The 21,575-nt window shown below is 33.0% G+C and overlaps 2 pseudogenes; both read left to right on the top strand.

Annotated features, from left to right (window-relative positions):
• The first annotated feature begins 15,450 nt into the window (after positions 1–15,450).
• LOC129291044 (carboxylesterase 1-like) lies at positions 15,451–16,855 on the top strand (annotated as a pseudogene).
• Positions 16,856–19,985: 3,130 nt separating this feature from the next.
• On the top strand, positions 19,986–20,996 carry LOC129288549 (carboxylesterase 1-like; annotated as a pseudogene).
• Positions 20,997–21,575: the final 579 nt, after the last annotated feature.

The raw sequence follows: 21,575 nt of genomic DNA, 5'->3' as shown, positions 1-21,575 counted from the left end.
TAGTAAAAATATTAAAAAAAATTAAATTAAATAGTTTAGTAAAAGTATTCTTACAAGTCTATCGTCTTCTTCATTTCTTTCCCAAGTTTGTAATGGAGGGAGCATAAAAAGACAACAGTGTTACTCTTCATTGAAAGAACAAATAACTACCAATGGTCCCTACTAAATATAATACAAGTTAAAGTAAATCCATATTGAAAAACTATTAATTATAAATTGAACCTTACGAGTGCATATATAGAGCCATAAAAATATCCTTTTTAACTTCACATATTCTCTGTTGGAGGTTCACAATCCTTAACTCTGGAGTATTACCTTTCTCTGTCATGTGATGAGGGCAAAGGAATCCAAACTTATCACCTTTGCCCGATGTAATGCACAAATTATGAAGGTACCTATAACAATACAATTATATTAGTTTACTAAACTTGATGATTAAGTTTACTTACAATAATGCAATTATATTAAAGAAAAATATACTTACATCATAAATAGTTCAATGTGTGGTGTGGTAAGCTGATTATTCGACAGAAGTCAAACCAAATCTTCCCGTTCAATTGTCACTATCATGTCTTTCTTACCCACAACCTCCAGATCCATTTCTAAACTCTTGAATTCGAATGATAAATCATACGCCATTAAGATTATTCGCTAATGCGAAGTCAACGAAGGTTGTGGAAGCTTTAAGAGATTCGGCGAGAAAAGCTTCTACATAATAAAAAGGTAAGAAATAGTTAATAAAAAACATATATTAGGAAGTTGCTACGTAATAAAAATTCATGAAATTTCGTACCACAGCTTGAACCAAATTCACAAGTCTCTTGGGCCATAGGATAAAATTGCCAACAGCTTCAACCACAGTCTTCACCTCATCAGTAAGGAATAGAACCAAAGCATCTAGCATTTTTAGATCTGCAACCACCACTCTTACTTAATCATCTTGAATTTGCTTGTGGTGGATGGTTGACCCCAAGCTGTAGATGCTACCAAGAGCAACCAAGCGTTTATCAGGATCTTCTAGAAATATCTCACAGGGTTCACCAATGTTGTCACCAGAAGGACCCTCTGACACACGCTCAAGAACATTACTCCCTTTTGTACTATGAAATGCAGGAGACGTATGAACTAGTTCAGCAGTTGTCTCCTGTCGTGAGCTCATCATGCTCATCATCTCCTCCTTCATTTGCTCTTTCATTTATAGAAACCGAGCTACAAATAAAGCTTCAAATTCATCCTTAGTCTGCTGCCTCACAGTGGATATCAATGTATCAAGCTCTTCTCTAGTCACTACATCTCCTGAATTGGGACGTGCAGGTGCTCCAACGTAGTCCTTAATGCTTACACCATATCCAACGCCCCTCACACGACCTGGATGCTCTAGCTTGCCTATGGCAACTGTTAAGATATCATTTCTGCCCTCTGGAATGAAGCTTCTTTAGGCTTGTTGCTCCTTAAGAGCATCCTATAATATAAAAATAACAATATTAATTAATAATATATACAATTGTATAGAAATTTAAAGGGACAAGGAATAATAATTTTACTTACAATCCTCTCAGTAATCTCCCGTGCTATCTCACTTGTATAGCCTCCTTTCTTGTACTAATGTCCATATCTCCATTTCTCCTCTCGAGAGATAGGTGATGGTGAAGAAAGGAGTATGGAAGGATCAGACTTGGATTCTTCTTCTCTCTTCTTCTGTTTCTCTGCCATCAGTATATCATCAGCTCTAGCATAACCTCCATGAGATAGGGTGTGGGGGCATTGATTTTACCGAGCAATTTCTTGCCTTTTAGCTCATTTTTCCTGTTAATAAATTGATTTTAGATTTTATAATTGAAGTAAATCTAAATAAAACTTAAATAAATTAAAAATCAACAAACCAAAGCCTTTTCAGAAGTCCGAATCCTGACAAATTCTTCCCAGGTATCTTCATTAAGGAACTGGTATGTATCAAGAGGATTGGGATGAGCCTGACCCTCTGGCACCTCAATAAAGATATATCTTCTAACAAGATCAGTCTTAAAATTTCTCCAACGTGTTCCACAGTAAAAAATCAACTTGTGTCGACAATCTTAATTAGATAGAACATCGTATGTGAGCCACAATGAAGACATAAGATAATAATCAATAATTGCCCAATAATATATAACCATAAAAAAATTTTAATTTTTAATTATTTACCTGAATACTTTCCCAAATCTGTTCCTTCACATGTTCTGGCACATCAGGCTAGTCCTCAAACACAATAGGAGGCTTGGTACGCGATAGGAGGCCAAGAAAACTAACAAACTTGACTTTATGTGGCCCTATCGGATTCCATCTCCGGTCAAATTGAATTGGTAACCTACGCCCAACACTCCTACTTAAAGTTAAATCTCTCAATCGTGTGCCACGTCTCCCCCTCTTCACAGACTGGCTCTGACTCTGCTCCTTACTAGGGGTGCCCTAACTCAGCTCCCCACTAGGAGTAACATCACCAATTGATTGGCTTGTAGTGGGCTAGCTCTAAGTGTCATCACCTTAATTCTCCATATTCCTATTAATTCAAATAAATGAAATTAATTAAAAAAATCAAAGATAAGATAATTAAGAAAAACAATCCCACAACATAAATTTAATTGAACTAAATTAACATACTTTAATTTCAAAACTAAACTCATATAGGGATATTCTCCCATATCCCTTCATGGTGATCACTTCTTATGGCATGCTCATCATCTACTTTAACTACCACATCCAAAATTGGTAGCCCACTTGAGAAGTTAGGAGTTTCAGAAATATCAAAATTTGATTCATGATCGTCATTACTATCAATCATCCTTTTTCCTTTAAGTGCTATTGACTAATTTTTATTTGCTGGATCCGTGACATAGAAAACTTATTTAGCTTGGTCTGCCATAATAAATGGCTCATCTCCAAAAGTTAGTTTTTTAAGATCAACCATTATAAATCCAAACTTATCATCACGAATACTATTGACGTCAACCCACTTGCATTTGAAAACAGGAACTCTAAATTTTGTATAATCAACCTCCCAAATCTCTTCAATAATCCTAAAGTAAGTCCTAGATGCTAGTTTAGGTTTCTTATCTTTTGAATTAGAGAAGTATACGGTTTCAGCCACTATCATAACTCTACTATTTTGCACCGTACTCTTCTTATCCAAGGACTTTGTATAAAAGGAATACCCATTAATATCATAGGCACTCCAACATATAAAATCAAAGTTAAGACCTCCAGCCAACCATTTAACTGTTTCAGAAACACCACTTTCATTCAAAATTTTCTGCTTAAACTAATTCACAAAAGTCCTATTATGCTCTTTTAACAACTTTTGTTCTGTCATTCTCATTCGATAATTTTTTGCCTTTAAAAGTTCTTTATGAGAAGATATGTAATCTTTAACTTCATCAATATTATTCAAGATATATAAATGTACTTCTTGTAATTCATCATGATTCATGCTCTTCTTTGATATACCATGTGTGCCTTGACCATATTGCCTTTTCTTATGATGAGATTTAGGAAGTCCAATTGATTCTGTACTTGACAAGTAATCAGAACAAAACTCCATAGCTTCTTCAACAACATATTTCTCAACTATCGATGCTTCGGGTCGAAATGGATTTCTGACATACCCTTTCAATATTTTCATGTATCTCTCAACTGGGTACATCCATCGCAAATAAATAGGGCCACACAATTTTACCTCCCTTACTAGATGCACTATTAAGTGAATCATAATGTCAAAAAATGTAGGAAAAAAGTGCATCTCAAGTTGGCACAAGATAGTACAAGCTTCTTGTTCTAACTCTTCCAGTTTACGAAGATCAATAACTTTACTGCATATAGCATTGAAAAAGAAACAAAGTCTAGTTATTGTAAGTCTTAAATTTTCTTTCAATATGCCTTGAATAGCCAAAGGTAATAGTTGTTGCATCAAGACATGGCAATCATAAAATTTTAAGCTTACCAGTTTTAACTCTTTCACAGATACAAGCTTCATAATATTTGAAGAATACCCTGAAGGAACTTTGATTTCATGTAAATACTCATAAAAACTTGTTTTCTCAAATTTGCACAATGTATAAGAGGCTGGGGGACAATAAGTTTGTTTACCTTTTGGTCTTGGGTATAAGTCTTCTCGTATTCCCATTTCTTTCAAATCCAATCTTGCATTCACACCATCCTTAGTCTTACTTGGGATGTTCAGAAGCGTTCCAATAATACTATCACACATGTTTTTCTCTGCGTACATAACATCAATAAAATGCCTTACTTCAAGATTGCGCCAATATGGGAGGTCTAAAAAGATAGACCTTTTTTCCATATGCTTTTTGCACCAGTATTCTTTTTAGTCCTACCGAAGACCATATTAATGTTTTTCACACGTTCATACACTTAATCCCTAGTCAAAGCATCCGGAGCATCATTGTGTTCTTGGTAACCATGAAAAGCTTTCTTCAATCTACAATATGGGTGATCTTGTCTAAGAAACCTCTAATAGCCAAGGTAAACTATCTTCCTTCCATGTTAAAGTTGAGGTAGTTTGTGCTTTCTTCACAAATTGGACAAGCTTTATGACCTTTCATGCTATAACTAGACAAATTTTCATATGCAGGAAAATCATTTATAGTACAAAAGATCATAGCACGTAACTTAAAATTCTCCTTTTGATTTGCATCAAACACTTCCACACCTACCTCTCACAACACTTTTAAATCTTTAATCAGAGGTCTTAGGTAAATATTAATATCATTTCCCGGTTGTTTTGGTCTCGAAATCAACATGGATAGCATCATGTACTTCTGTTTCATGCACAACCTAGGTGATAGATTGTAAATCACCAAAAGAACAGACCATGAACTATGTATACTACTAAGACTACCATAAGGATTCATTCTATCGGTAGAAAGTCCAAACCTCAAGTTCCTTGGCTCATTGCCAAATTCAGGAAACAATTGATCAATTTTCTTCCATTGAGGAGAATGGGCTGGATGTCAAAGTTTTCCATCAGATATCCTCTCATTTGCATGCCACATCAAGTTCTTTGTATCATTAGTATTTGTAAACAAACACTTGAACCTTGGTATAATTGGAAGATATCATAAGACCTTTTTAGGAGCCCCCTTCTCTTTGTACCGTGGTGCCTCACATTTTGGACACTTCTCCTCCCCTTCAAGCTCTTTTCTGTACAACACACAATCATTAGGACATGTGTGTATTTTTTTATACTTCATACCTATGGGACACAAGATCTTCTTGGCATCATAATAATGATTTGGTAGTGCATTGCCTTTCGAAAACATTATTTAAAGTAACTCTAACAACCATGTAAAACTTTGGTCACTCTACCCAGCTCTTGCCTTTAAGGTAACTAGTTTTAACACCCCAGATAACAAACTAAAATCAATACACCCTGGGTATAGAGGCTTCTCTACGTCAGTACACAAGTTATCATACACATGTGCTCGTTCAAAAGCCTCTTCCCCAATATCACGAATCATGTTCTCTAACCGATCTTCATTCATTTCTACTTCATCATCAAGATTATCAACTCCCACACATTGAGATATGTTACTATAATTTTTCAATAGCTCACCATGCCAAATCCATATTGTATAATTTTTACAAACCCTATCACAAACTAAGTGCTCTCTTATTTCGACAACACCTAGTCTCCTCTCATTTAAACAATTAACACAAGGACAATAGAACCTTTCATTACTGTCAACAGCATTTTTCTTAGCAAATTCTAAAAATTCTTTCACCCCATTATCATACTCGTCACTCGTTCGTCTAGCATTCATCCAACTACGATCCATGTGTCACCTCCTAAAGAATATAACTAATGTTATTACCTTCAAACTATTTCAAGAAACTAAGTTCCTAATTAAATTAAGATTTGAAAAAATTTTGACAGAGTCTCCCTTGAAAATTGGATCTCTGAAGACTTTTAAAAAAAATTTACAAGAGAAAATTGATAATTTTAAACCAAATAAATGATCACATGCAACAACCTGAGGCCTTATGAAGCCATTAACAACACTCTCAGTAACAATCAATATCATTAAAAACTAAATTTAAGCAAATTAGAGGAAAAAATGAATTCAAAAAAAATTTCGACAGAGTCTCCCCTAAAAATTGGACTTCCTAAAAGTTTTAGAAAATTTTATAGGAGAAAATTGACAATTTTAAACCAAATAAATGATCACATGCAACAACCTGAGGCCTTATGAAGCCACTAACAGCACTCCCAGCAACAATCAATATCATTAAAAACTAAATTTAAGCATTATAAAATTTAAAAATTCATATTCAACACAGACCTGGGTGGTGACAGCTGCAGCAAAGGCTCAACACTAAGAGAGTGAGGAAGCGAGAAAGAGTGGTAGTAGGGCAGAGGTACTAAGGAGGGGGGCAAGAGGGAGAGAGAGGGGGAGGGGGCGGCTAAGGGAGGGGGAGGGAGAGGGGGCGGCAAGACGAGGGGGGAGGGGGGACGGGGAGGGGGAGGGGTGTCGACAAGAGAGTGGAGACGAGAGGGAGGAGAACTGAATAGAGAGGAAGTAGACAAGAAATTTAAAAAACACTTTTTACATCAGGTGGCTAGGAACTCAGTGTAAAAAGTAGACTTTTTACACCGTGTGCACCCACCCGGTGTAAAAAGTGAGCTTTTTACATCGGGTGCCTGGCCACCAAATGTAAAAAGTGTCAAATAATTTAATATAATTATAAAAATGCCACTGCCTTTATTTTTTACATCGTTTGCCTTCCAACCGATGTAAAAAGTATCCCGTAAATTTTATATTTTGTACTAGTGGTAGAAGTACTAAATGATGTAAAAGTATCATTTTTTGCACCAAATTTGTCTTAGATTGACCAAAATGATTCAATTTTAAGTATGTAAATGTTGTTAATTGTACATAGGCCAAAGAGGCGAATGTTATAAATTGTATATGACATTATGAAAATGAATAAAATTATGTTTTTATGCAAGTTGTGTATCTTTTTTTTTGTTCATTACTTGTGAGTAGTGTTCCATAAGATCTATGGCTTCAAGTGATAGAATTTCATTACTTTATGCCTACATTTGGAAATGTTAGTGGTGACATCAAAATAGGATAACAATATATACCATTTAGGAGTAACCAATTTATTAATTCATACCATTAATAAGCTTGTAAATGACAATAATTGTGATGTAAAGGGTGAACAAATATGTTGTACTAGAGGTATTACATATGAAATTGTTGAATCTTGTAGTTGTAAAGGTTGTGTTGGAGCTTTCAAGTAAGAAATTGCTGAAACTTAAGTTTGTATATCTTTCATTTGATCAACCTTTCTTCTTCTTTTTGATGACAAGGCCTTTTCTTTTTCCTTAGATGTCTTCTTACATTGTGAAACTTCTTGAGAGTTCTATAAAAAATAAATTTAAGCCATGGTTGCCTCTATAGACTACCGCCTTACTCCTGAGCATTAGTTGTTGGCAACTTACAATAATGCCATGGAGGCACTTCACTAGATCGAAACCAACCCTGATGAATGGTTACGAGAGTTCATTGACTATATTATTTATTACTAAATGGGGAATAGTTCAAGTAGTGCAATCGCCTGCTATGTAAGCCTACATGTAGTTGATAAAGTTAATGATCTTGAGCCAATAAAGATCAAAGGGTTAATATTGTGTCAACTATTTTTTGGTGGGATTCAGAGAATGAAGCCATAAGTGAGGCTAGATAAGAACCCTATTTTTTCTATACATGTGAGTAACTTGATATGGGAGCTACCATTGCTAGTAGAAGAGAACAATGATCACAAGTACTATAAACCAATGATGGGGAATCTATCTGAGAAGATAGAGAAGATAAGAGAGATGGAGTGGAAGGTAATAGTGAGTAGAAATGGATAGGACACACTAGTTGAAAGAGGAAGAGAGATGGCGAGATTAATGGAGAAAAAGGGAGTACAACAAAGGTAGGGACTGAGCTTGTTACTTTACCTTCTAAATTTATACAATCTTCTAATTTGTGGCATCTTAAGTTAAGACATGCTTCCTTTGCTACTATTAGTATTTTAGGATAGAAATCATCTTCAATCACTTGTAAACCTACCTTAAATAAAAGTTGTGATGTTTTTCATTTTACAAATAAAGAAAATTACTGTTTTCTATTAGTGTTTCTCATAGTACTCATTCTCTTAAACTTTCACATGTTAATATTTGGAGTTTATTTAATACCGCTTTTGTTCATAGCCATCATTATTTTTTAACTATTATCGATGATTACTCTTGTTTTACTTAGGTCATTTTAATGAAATTAAAATCTAAAACTAGAACTCATTTAGAGTGCCTCATTCTATTTCAAAAAAATCAATTTTATTTTATTGTAAAAATTATTCACTCAGATAATGGTCTTAAATTCTTCATGCATTCTTTCTTTAATTTAAAAGCCATTCTTCATCAAATAACTTGTGTTGAAATGCTTGGACAAAATAGTGTTGTGGAACATAAACACTAGCATATTCTTAATGTTGCTCGAGCTTTATTTTTTCAAAGTTATTTACCTTTAGATTATTGATCTCATGTTATTTTACATTATGTTCATATAATTAATTATCTTCCCATCCCTATTTTGCAACAACAAACAGCTTACAAACTTCTTTATAATGCATTCTCTGATTTTTCTAATTTTCATGTTTTTGGCTCTCTTCTGTTTCTCATCGCACTAAATTTAATCATCAAGCTAGGAAATGCTTTTTTCTTGGTTTTCTCTTTGGCACTAAAAGTTTTGTATGTCTTGATTTGCATTCTCACAATACTTTCACTAGTTGGCATGTCATTTACCATAAGATCGAATTTCCTTTTTCTCCATCTTCCACTTCTTCTTCTTCTACTTATTTTCCTTTACCACAATCTATAACTTCCTTTGATTATTCTGATCCTTTTATCATTCAAACCTTCTCTATTTCTACTATTTTCGTTACTTTAAAATCCTCAACTCCTGTTTCTCCCACCTTTTCACATCATTCTTCAATTGCTGTCCTTTCTATATTAACTTTACATTGCTCTTCTCAATCCTATAACCCTCTTTCTTACTTGCATGATTATCAAATATTGTTCAATTCTCGGCTCAACACCATCTTCTTCCCCTAGTGTAGGTGTCTGTTTTCCCTTATCTTCTATCCTTTCTTATAATCATCTTTCTCCTTCCTACAAATACTTTGTTCTCTCTATTTCTGCTTCCTTTAAGCCTAAGACATATAATCAAGTAGTGAAATATCTTGAATGGAGGGAAGCTGTGTAGACTAAAATTTATGCTCTTAAGCAAAATAATACATGGATCCTGGTTAAGCTCCCTATAAGCAAACATCCTATTGGTTGTTAATAGGTGTTTAAAAAGAAGTTTAAGACTGATGGTTCTCTTGACAAGCATAAAGCCCGTTTAGTTGCTAAAGGTTATACACAAATTGAAGGGATTGACTACTTTGATACTTTTTCATCTATAGCTAAACTAACCATAGTTTCTTTAATTTTGGCATTGGTAGCTACCAACTCTTAGCTCTTAGAGTAGTTAGATGTCAATAATGCCTTCCTTCATGGTGATTTGGATAAGGAGGTCTATATGGATCTTCCTCCTGGTTTTAATTCTTCATCACCTAATACTATTTGCAAAGTTCAGAAGTCTCTTTATGGTTTGAAGTAGGCTAGCCGCCAATGATTTGCTAAGCTTACAATCGCTCTTACTTCATATGGTTATCTCTAATCTATAACTAATTATTCTTTATTTTTCAAGAAAATTGATTATGGATTTATAGTGTTATTAGTTTGTGTTGATAACATTATATTGATTGGTAATGATTCTATTAAAATTATCAATATTAAAAGTCTTCTTTATCAATCTTTTAGAATCAAGGATTTGGGTCAGCTCCACTATTTTCTTGGTATGGACATAGCTCAAACATCCTCTAGTATATCTATTTGCCAAGGGAAATTTATTTTAGACATTCTTTCTAATTGTAGTTATCTTGCTTGCAAACTAAGTTATTTTTATTTTATGAAAGGCGTGAGTTGAGAAATAGGTGTCTAATTTTTAACTGAGAAATAATTTGGTTGTAAAAAGAGTGCCATTAGTTAGAGATAAGAAAAAGTTCTTTATAGAAACCTAGATCACCTCGATAAGATGTTAGATAGAGAAATAGGGTACATCAAAAGTCTTCCCCTATTGCTGTCAAAATTGTGCAATGTACCATGGCACATGGCGTCTGTGCTGCAATGCATGGCATAAAGAGGAACATGGTATGGCACACATCACACATGTTACAACGCACCTTTATGCTTTTCTATATTGTTTTGTTATTTTCTAACTAAAATGCAAATGCTTTGACATAAATTAGTATCCCATGCTTCCACATATACTTTCTACTTTGATTTTTCATTTATAAAAGTATGTTAGAGTAATTTGAAAATTTGACAACTTAGGATCCCATTATTGTAAAGTTTACAAACTTAGTAATCTATATGGGTTGCCCTTGATTACTTTAAATTTTAGAGTTAAATGTAGATTAGTAAGGGAGACCTCACACCTTCCACTCCTTCTATCAATGCGTATTTAATACCAAATTAGTTATAACCACCCAAACTATATAGAATAATATATATACTAAAAAATCTAATATTGGCCTATGTTAATTTAGAAGAAGGTGGTGAATATGGGGTTGGGTTGATGGCTGATTGATAACTTGTTGAAATTGATGCCAATTTAGCATATTTTTTTACACTTTCATATACCATTGGTTCAATTGTGAATATTTTGACTTCAAATATAGGAAAATGGGCTTTGATTGAATTTAGCCTTGATGATAGAATTTACTAGCAATTTTTGTAAAAAAATATTTCCTTGATTTAAACTTTGAAAGATCTTATAGTTGTGTTTATTGTGTTAGGTGACTTCTAATGAGTAATCGTGATAGTAGAGAGCCAAATGATGCTTAAAGATGTATTTGGAAGCATAAAAGCAACCAAAAGTAGGCCACAAATGAAGATTAAGCTCTCTGTGCTATGTGTCATTGTGCATGCACAATATGCAACAATATGTGGTATAGAGAAGTGGTTTTTAGGAACTGCACATGTGCAGCGCCGCATGTACAAAATGTCATGGCGCACTTCATAACACAACTTAAATGTTGCCAAGCATTTTGAGTTCCATAACAAAAATTAAGGCTACATAAACTCATTTCTACACCTTCAGCCAGACACACGATTTCCAGAGGTTCTTGAAGGCTAACTCTACTAGGATTTTGGGTTTTTAAAGGAGATTTGGCTAAGAAAAGAAGATTTGAAGAGATTCACATGAGTAACTAGTTTACTTGTTCTAGAATTATTTCAAACCTTTGTATGGATTAAGACTTGATTACTCTTCTTTTTTGATAGTTAATGGCATATATGCATTTATTGTATCCTATGCTAAGTGTTTGGCCACCATTTGGACTATTTTGTTTATGTAACTTGTGCTTGAGAAAGCTAATTTGGATATAGAACTTGGATAAAATAATATAGGACTTGAAATTTACAAAGATAAAATAAATGGATAGTTTTGTTGGTAAAATAGAGATATTTTACTAACCCTTCATAGTCAAATTAAGATTGAAGCTTCACACTTGTTTTCATTGTTAATTATTTTTAAGAGATTGGAAAATTTTAATGTTTGAAAAAATACTTGATTTTGGCTTCAGAAAACTTTTTCAAATAAATTAGAATTTTAAATTAATACATATTTTTATTAAAAATCGTTTTGAGAAGAATTAATTTAAGTTTTATGAAATACAAAGAGGAAAGATAATCTTAGGTCCTTATCTCTTGAAGTCAAAGTTTCAACTAATTTACTTGCTTTAAAAACACTTTTTAATCTAATTTTCAAACTTCTACACAAACCTTACTCTTAATTTTGCTCAATCTAACTCAAAGCTTAATAGTAAAAATTCACTTTTGCCTAAATCCTCATAAGAACGATATCTCTGGAATATTATGTACTTGTGACAATATGTGCCTTTGCGGTAACGCTTGACGATAAACACTGATCCCTCTAAAGCTCCACAAATGATTGGGCTGATCAAACTTTTCATTTCTTCATCGAAGGTTTAATTAAGCTAGTGTCCTTTGTTGATCAAAGCTATTGATTTAAATAATTAATAGTACCATATTGTATTGTCTATGTAATATGGGTTGTTGAAGCGAAATATCACAATAGGCTACTAAAGTTCAATTTCTATTTCTCATTTGTCTCTAGCTACCAACTAGATTTTTTAATCAATGCATCGTAATATATAATTTTTTTCATGTGGTTTTTTTTGTGCACAGATATGTCAGAAGAGCTGTCCTCAAAAGGTGTGATGTTCGTAACTTCTAAATCAAAAATTGAGTTTTCAGGGTCCTTGACCATAATTTCTTGTAAAGCAAGTTCTTAAAAGTAAAGGGAAGGAAGAAATAAAAATGAAGAAATATGTGAGACTTAATTTGCATGGTGAAAATAGCTATGATAATAAAAATGATAAAAAGAAAATTACAATAAATATAAGATGACAAATAAAAGAAAAGCGCTAGCACACTGTTACTACTATTCTTCTAAAAGTTAGCGCTCTATTAATTGCTGGAGAACTCACTGCTCTTTGCTAAATGCGTGATGTGCTCAAGGAATCATGTCGAATTTGCTGAAGGAGAATGCATTTGGCTTGGTTAGACAATGTATTGAAGCAATTAGAATGCTTTTGAGTTGATATAAATGGAGTTGGCTCCCTCTTCTGAAGGAAACCCTCCTTCACACCTTTGTTAAGGAGGTGCAGAATTTGGACTGTCCAGTTTTAGACGGTCCAGATTTAATTTTTTTTATTTTAAATTTTTTTAAAATAAAAAAATTATATAAATTTTGAAAATTTTTAATAAATTTGTTTATTTGTTTCTACAGTCTAAATTTAACATAAATAGTCCATATTTAATATTAAATATTTTATAAATTAAATTTTTAGATATATTTAATATAAAAATTTTAATAAATTTGTTCACCTGTTTGTACAGTCTAAATTTAATATAAATGGTTCATATTTAATATCAAATATTTTACAAATCAAATTTTCATATATATATTTGAAAATTTTCAATAAATTTGTCCAATTGTCCGTATAGTATAAATGGTCCATATTTAATATTAAATATTTTATAAATTAACTTTTTAGATATTTTTTAAACAATATAGGTTCAATATTAATTTTTTATAATTTTTATGAATTAAATATAGACTATTCATATTAAATCTAGATTATCCAGACTAATAAATAGATTTATTAAAATTTATATAATTTTTTATTTTTAAAATATATAAAATAAAAAACATTAAATTTGGTAATTTGAAAAGTTCAGATTTAATAAGGGGGTGGGATGAGGGTAGGAGGAGGGGATAGCCAAAGGAGAAAACCCAATCTAATAGGAATGGAGATTGTGGAAAAGATTGGAAAGATTATCTTAGTGTGTAGAGTTTGTGTTGAGAGATTGTATGTAAATCTTATGTCTGTGGTGGCTTTTCCATAAGTGCAAAGTGATAGTTTTTTCATGACTTCATGCTCCACTTTTTTAGAGCCCTTAGTCGCAGCTTTCCTAATATTTCTTGACTTTTGTCTTCTTAGCGAAGTGATGCGTTTTTTAGCAAGTCTTCCCTTAAATTTCTTCTTTCTAGAAGATCTTGGTGGGCTTGGATTAAAATTAAAGGCTTTGAGCCCAAATAATTGGGCTCGGGGTAAAGTTTATATTTTAACACCAATAATAAAATTATTGTTATCTATTTTTTTTATTTCTTACAAGTATCTCATATTAGAAGTAATTTTGTTTGAGACTCAATTAAATATTAAATGTGAGTACTTTTTTCAATAAAGATTTTAAACTTTAGTTTATCATATCATGAGGATTAATCGCTTCTACAAAATCCTATCCCCGTTTGTCAATGTTGCTCATTCTTGAGACTTAATGCAATATTACAAAGGCCTACATTCATTAATTACATAAATTCCAAAGCATAAATTAAAAATTATAGATTAGTACTTGTTTAATTAATAGCACCGCAACAATCTCTGAAACGCATTAAAAAAAAAAAGAAAAAGAAGATGAAGCCACAGCCCACGCGGACAGAAATCAATATATAAGATTAGTGATCTTGTTTCCCAAGGAAAAAAAAATAAAACTAAAGATCAGCGATCTTATTGGCATTTGGCCCAGCTAATAACTAGTTCATCTACCCAGCACATTTTTATATTTTTTGTGAACTGTGTTATATACCTGTGGACCAAAATAAATAAATAAAAACTGTGTTGTAAGTTGCAGCTAACAGCAGGGGCGGAGCCAGATTTTTAATTAGGGGGCCTGATCACATAGCATATACTGTGATAGAAGAAGCGATATATATATATATATATATATTATATTCATATTGGATTTTACAAATATTGAACCAAAATAAATTTGTACCTTTATTTTTTAAGTTTTGACCATCGTCGTCAATTTTTCATGATGTAAAAATAATCAATCATCATATTTGTGGTAAACTTTTCATTAATCTCATTTTTAATATAAACTATTATCAAATTAGTTAGCCATAACTCAATAGTTTTTTTTTAGACATTAGTCTTTCACTCCTAAAAAATATGGATTATTGTAAAATATATTACATAAAATATTAAAAGGAATAAAAACTAAAAAAAATCATAACACAAATTGAACAATATTATATATATATATATATATATAAGGTATTGCAAATCATAACATAAATTGACCAATGCATATGGAGATTGGAGTGGTTCAACTTAACATTGTCCTTTATATTTGCTTAATTGATATACTATCAAGGTCATGAGATTGAGATCGCAGCCAAGGTCATCGATTTAGCAATAAGGAGATAAAAACAAAGACAAGGGGAAGACCAAAGGCAAAAACATGAGAGATTGCTTTATTGATATTCAGCCAAGGTCATCATTTACTTGACAGTGGGATAATGAGATCGCTTTGATATTTGATAATGGGGCAGCGACAGATACAAATTCTCATATATAGCATAGTATATATGACATATATTAACAAATACTCAATTTTTTATTACTAATAAGATAAAATTAACATTTATCATAACTTTCACTTTGCACATTTCACGCTCTAAAATAAAATTTTAATGTTCTAATAATTATTTATTTTAAAATGTCATGAAAAAATAAACAAAGATTATTTCATATACTTTCGTTTTTACTCTTTCAACACTTGGCGTTACTTTAATATGGATAAAATAAAAAAGGTGGGTTCTAATGTTATATTGCTTTAAAAAAATCTTAATTTTTTTAATAAAAATTGAAATTGGCTTTAAAACGAGAAAAATAAAATAAAATAATATTTAAGAATTTAAATATTCAGCGCAACCCAAAAGCATGTCAGGCTTAACTAAATAATTATACATGCATACATTAATCAGTGCTGTGGACCTCCCACTAACGACTATAGACTAGGCCGCTACAATTTATTACTGTCCACAGAAAATTTTCAACGATTCAAAGCATTTTGCAGCGAGTAATAGACTTGATCGGCTTCTCAACTCTCTGTGATCATGTCAACATCGTCTGAATCCCCTGATCCGTATGAGCTTCTCCAAGTTGTCCTAAACCCTGATGGTACCCTCTCTCTCTCCCTTGACGATCCCCACACACACACCCACATCTGATCCCAATCTTCCCATCCAAGTTCTGACAAAGGATCTCACCATTAACCAATCAAACAACACCTGGCTTCGATTATTCCTTCCCCGTAAAGCACTGGATCATCCCTCCATCAACTCCAAGTTGCCTCTTATCGTTTACTTCCATGGCGGTGGTTTCACCTATTACAGTGCAGCTTCCACCGTTGTTCACGACTTCTGTTCAAAGATAGCAAACGACGTCCAAGCCGTGGTCGCCTCTGTGGATTATCGCCTCGCTCCGGAGCACCGGTTGCCGGCGGCTTATGATGATGCCGTGGAGGCGCTTCATTGGATCAAGACCTGCCCTGATGATGATTGGTTTAGAGAGTTCGTTGACTATTCCAGTTGTTACTTGATGGGGAATAGCGCGGGGGCTACAATCGCCCACTATGCAGGTCTACGTGTAGCTGAGAAAGGTCATCAAGATCTGAAGCCCATGAAGATCCAAGGGTTGATATTGCGTCAACCCTTCTTTGGTGGGACCCGAAGGACGGATTCAGAAATGAGACTAGAGAAGAATCCTGTACTTCTGATGTGTGTGTGTGACTTATTGTGGTAGCTGGCTCTGCCTGTAGGAGCAAACCGCGATCATGAGTACTGTAATCCGACGGCGGCGCGTGGGCCGGAGAAGATGGAGAAGATAAGAGAGATGGGGTGGAAGGTGATGGTGAGTGGGAATGGAGAGGACCCACTGGTTGACAGAGGAAGAGAGGTAGTGAGATTAATGGAGAAGAAGGGAGTGAAGGTTGTGACTGACTTTGAAGAAGATGGCACTCATGGGGTTGAGTTCGTGGATCCTTCAGTAGCTTCGCGATTCACTCGAGTGCTCAAACACTTCATTTCTTCATCCAACAACTGTGCTTGACCTTGATCAGACCTATTCATTATATAACTACAATATATGAGGGGGTTTTAAGGAAGAAGGCTGAAGCTATAACAAGCTTCATGGTTTTTCTTGTAGAGATTGTTTTGACTTCAATCTCCTCATTTTGGGGATTGGAATCAAGTTGATGTTTTTACTTTTTAGACGCCACATATGATGCTGTCGTTATGAATAAATTAGTGATAAAATCACATATATCATTGCATATTCCCTGGCCATTTTTATTTATAAATCATCTCCCGTATGTATATTTCATCTAAACCAAAAAAACAAAATTCAATCTAATTAAATTTATTTTAAAATTTAAAGCTTTTGTCTTTACCTCTAAAAAAGGATAAAAAAATTATTTTTTATAAATTTTCATAACATTTAATAAGGGCAGAAAGATAACAAATGGACATAAAAATGGTAAAGTATCCTATAAAATAAGACCAAAAGAATGTATAGAAGGATGGGACGAAGCACACATCAAGTCTTGATAGCGTAATAAAATAACATGAGGCTTTGGATTCTATGAGTGTTTTAATGAATTATCGACACATCACTGAAATTAAACTATCATCAAAATTAAAGAATTTACTATGAGAGACTAAATGATCTCTTTAATCACGTCTTTAAAAAGGTAATAATGGTACTAATTGGCTGGCTCATTAGGCTTCTATATTTTTGATATCCTACTACTTGATTGTAAAAACCTTTTATACACTAACATATGACTTAAGCTGTCTATTTTGTGCAATTTTCTCCTTTGCCTTGTATAAAACCATTGGATTAAAATAGAGGGCACAACAAAGATAGAGCTGCAATTCAATATTTTTCCGTATCTTGTGTTTACATTTTTTATTGAATGGACAATCTTTACAGTGCGTGCCATGGGGGATGCTTATTGAATAAGATAATTTGAGACGCTCACCAAATCTGGATCCGCTGCTAACATGTCCAATTTAATGATTATTGTATTAATTTAATAAAAAATTAAAATGGTATTTTTAATAATTATTACTTAAATAATAATTTTTACAACCCCAAAAAAAGAAATCTCACTCCGTTCCTGAACGGTGAATATGGCAAATCTCATCCCTCATGACAACCTCCATCGTCAAAACCAGCTGTCACCAACTTCACTTCCTTGTCTCCTCCATTAATCTCTCCGCCTCCTCCTCCTAGCCCTGACCTTTCTCATTTTAGACATCGGATACGTACATATTTGATAGTTATACAGGTATAGATTTTAGGTTATATTGGAATAAATTTATAAATATTTTTACCTGTTTAATTTAATTTTATATATATTTCTACTAAACAACATATACTAATATTTTTATTTCTTTCTTTATATTTTAGAGAAAAATTATAAAAGACAGAAAAGAATTGTAGAAAAGAAAATTAGGAGAGAGAAAGCCAAAAAAAAGATGTTGAAAAATAGAGAGAGAGAGAGAGAGAGAGAGAGAAGAGAGTGAAGAGAAGTAGGCGGTTCAGTTTGTTGCGAGAAAGAGAAAAGAGAAAAGAGAGAAGAAAACAAATTCAAATTTGAGATCTGATCGAATCCATCTAGAAGAAAAAAAATAAAAAAACTATAGTATTCTAGTAGGATTGATTAAGCGTTAAGGTAAAATATTATAAGGGGAGAATTAATTATTATAATTTTGTAATTTTGATTCAAAGTCCTTGAACCTTACTACATGTAATTCAATTTTTATAATTTTAATTTGATTGTAATTCAATTTTTAAACCTGATTTAGTACAACTTAATTCTTATGATTTTAATTATTTAAAAAATAAAATTCTAAAAACTAAAATTGTTTAGAAATTAATGCAGAAGGTTCAACAATAAAAGCAGTTGATTTTCATCTTCATCTTTCACCTCCATCCAAACGAGTATAAGCCCACACTTGTATATAGCCTCTGATAGGTAACCAATCAAGGCACTTTTCATCATATAACATTCAAAAAATTCAGTTTATCAAACTATTTTTTTTAAATATATATATATATATTCAAACATAAATTTTATTACAATAATTAGCTTTTATTAAATTCAATCGTGAAACTGAAAACCAAACACAAAATATTAAATAACCTAAATTATTAGTGAAAGTTCACAAGTTGAGCATATCCATATTCAAAGATCACAACAATCTGACTGGTGCAGCAAATAATAATAAAATTAAAGACACTTCACTCACTGTTTCAAAGTAGAATTAGACCAAAGCTGAAAAATGAATATTTAACCCATTCATATAAAGAATGTAGCATGTGCTTAAATTTGAATAGCAATCCATGGCATTTTTCCAGATTTGACAAAAAATTATTATTATATTTGTTTCGTCATAGAAAAGCATACCCCTTCAGGTCCTATCACGTACTTTTTTAAAAAAAATCAGTATATACAAATATATAAAATATTGGATGAGATATTAATTATAATTTTTTTAATATTATTTCTATCTAAATTCATCAATTATATAAGAGAGAATATAATGTAAATTTAAAAATTTATCTAAATACCAGTAAAATTAAAATTTTATTTTATTTTCTTGCAAAGTTAATCACTTAATAATTTTTCCTTGATTTCAGTGAATTAATTAGAAGTATCTTGTAATATAGATTGGAGAGAGCATTATTGTGTACGTGACAGTGGCATCTCTTAATTTTGAAAATAAATAAAGTACCGCTAATTAATTATATCCCTTCGGGTTCATTCCTCGATCGATAAGGCAACAACAATTTTTCTTTTTGCGAAATTGATAATCACCAAAAAAAAAAAAACCATCACTTCCGGCGAAAAACAATACTTTTCTAATTAAATATATTATTCATCCATAAGTTATGGTCACCATGGAATGGCCAAAAAAGTCAAAATCTAGCGTAGTTGCCCATAAGTAATAATTATAAGATAAAATATATTGTTAATTCTCTAATTTTATATAAAATTTTTATTTATTTTTAATTTTTTAATTTTAATATTTTTAATTTTAAATGATCGTTTTTAATACTAATCATTGGTTTTTTTAAAAAATAAACTTAATAAGTCAACTTTTAATAATATTTTATTAATATTTAAAAATTTAATGTAATTTTTTTGTGATAAAATTAACGGTATTAAGTTAAATGATTAAAAATATATTTTATAATATTAAATGATTAAAATGAAATTTTATGTAAAATTAAATGAGTAAAATTAAAGCTTTAATTAAATTGTATTGTTTTAAATGATGCAATTCTCTTGAACGGATAGAAAAATCAGATTAATTGCAGCAATAAAAGCAGTACATCCTCGTCGTCGTCTTCATGCAAAGATCAAAACAAAATAAGCCCACACTCACTCTGTCACCATGACAACTAAATCTGATCCCTTGGATGCTTACAAGCTTCTTCAAATCGTCGTCAACGACGATGGTTTTCTCACTCGCTTCCTCAGAGAACCACGCACACCGGCGACATCTGATCCCAACCTTCCTATCTCCGTTCTCACCAAAGATCTTACCATTAACCAATTAAACAACACGTGGGTCCGACTATTCCTCCTCCGCAAAGCACTGGATCATCATCCCCACAACAACTTCCCTCTCATCGTTTTCTTTCATGGAGGTTGGCTTCATCTATTTCAGCGCAGCTTCAATTGGTTTCCATGACTTCTGTTCGAAGATGGCAATGGACATGGAAGCTGTTGTCGTTGAGTACCGCCTCGCTCCGGAGCACCGGTTGCCGGCGGCTTACGACGATGCGGTGGAGGCGCTTCACTTAATCAAGTCCAGCCACGATCCTTGGCTGCAAGACTTCGTTGACTATTCCAATTGTTACTTGATGGGGAACAGTACAGGGGGAACCATCGCCTACCATGCAGGCCTACGTGTAGCTGGGGAAGGTCCGGATCTAGCGCCGATGAAGATCAAGGGGCTGATATTGCGTTAACCCTTCTTCGGTGGGACCCAAAGGACTGAGTCGGAAGTGAGGCTAGAGAGGAACCCTATGATTCCGATGTGTATGTGCGACTTATTCTGAGAGCTGTCTTTGCCGGTTGGAGCAAACCGTGATCATGAGTACTGTAATCCGACGGCAGGGGACCTGCCGGAGAAGATGGAGAAGATAAGAGAGATGGGGTTGAAGGTGATGGTAAGTGGCAATGGAGGGGACCCACTGATTGACAGAGGAAGAGAGTTGGCGAGATTAATGGAGGAAATGGGAGTGAAGGTGGTGACTGATTTTGAAGAAGGTTCTCATGGGGTTGAGGTTGTGGATCCTTCAGTAGCTTCGCGATTCACCCGAGTGCTCAACTACTTCATTTCTTCATCGGAGGATTAAGGTCCCGTCAGGTCCATCACATATTGATTAAGGTTTTTCATTATTTGCTTACGCACTCCGATGATAGTACTATTTATTGTAATGTAATCTGAACTCATTTAGTTTTAGAAAATGAAAATGTAACCCATGCATGTAATGTTGTTGTAAATTCCTCGAGGAAGCTGGGGATAATAACCTAGGAAAATCTATAAACCATAGTACATTTTTTTTTATTTCATCTCCCAGTATTATTATTACTACAAAAAAAAAGAAAATTTATTAAACAATTATTTTTCTCTATATTTAACGGTTTTTAACAGTTGAATAAAGTGGCCATATATTCACTGAACTTTTATTTAATTGTTTTGAACCATTTAATAAAAGGGTATGTAAAATGATTTTTTTTTAAATAACTGTCGAATAAACATATACCCCTAAGTCAACTCCTGCATTGGCATGGAATCATATAGGACTCCCTCGAGTGCCTTTGCAGTTAGTAGTGGGTAGAGAAAATTTCCAACTAGGTCGTTTGACCGGTCATTTCCGATAACTAAATATCATTGGAGAAAGGGGGAGTGAAGGCTGCAGCGATGATGAAGGGGAGCGAGTCGCCGTCGTAGTGGAGGATGTGAGGGCAGAGA

This window comes from Prosopis cineraria, unplaced genomic scaffold (assembly GCF_029017545.1).
Source record: "Prosopis cineraria cultivar Desert tree isolate PC_DT_omini unplaced genomic scaffold, ASM2901754v1 PC1, whole genome shotgun sequence".
NCBI lineage: Eukaryota > Viridiplantae > Streptophyta > Magnoliopsida > Fabales > Fabaceae > Prosopis > Prosopis cineraria.
Note: the sequence above shows the minus strand (reverse complement) of the source record. Positions and strands in the feature narration are given on the sequence as shown.